This window comes from Echinops telfairi, unplaced genomic scaffold, assembly GCF_000313985.2.
Source record: "Echinops telfairi isolate 266 unplaced genomic scaffold, ASM31398v2 ScPeMD7_2573;HRSCAF=3158, whole genome shotgun sequence".
Lineage (NCBI taxonomy): Eukaryota > Metazoa > Chordata > Mammalia > Afrosoricida > Tenrecidae > Echinops > Echinops telfairi.
In genome coordinates, this window is record NW_022106471.1 from 724,057 (window position 1) to 724,695 (window position 639).

A 639-nucleotide genomic window follows, 5' to 3' on the forward strand; every position below is an offset into this window, starting at 1 on the left:
CTCCCAGAGGAGAAGGTGGCGAGTCCCAGCTATACATACTTACTGATTTTGCGTCCCGGGCTTGGCCACTAGATGGGGGTGTTCCAGACTCACTGGGGGGAGGGGGGGGTGTATTCAGCACCTACAGGGCACCTGGCGAGCCTGGCACTGGGCGAGATGCTAGCGATACAAAGATGAGGGATACGCATCTAAGGAACTCGACCTAGTTACAGAGTTAAGCCCAAGGATGCGCCAAGAAGGTGCCCCAACTCCTGACTGGTTTTTTTTCTGTGGCCTGGGGCCAGGTTACCTCCTTTTGGCCCTAACTTCCTCAACAATAAAAACATCTATAGCAGGGGGTCAATTTCTATCATTAGACAGCATGTAGCACAGTGCCTGTCCACATGTTACCCACTGCCATCAAATCGATTCGGACTCATAGCAACACTATAAAGCGTTTGTCTCTGAGACTGTAAATCGCTACTGGTATAGCCCAGTCTCATCTTTGTCCTGCCTGAGCAGCTAGTGGGGTCGAACCGCCAACGTTGAGGTTACCGGGCCAGCACTTAACCCACAGCGCCACCAGAGCTCGCGGAGCACATTGGGCAATCATTTGTCCAATCTTCTCTGTTAGCCACTGTAGCAATCTCATCCTATGGG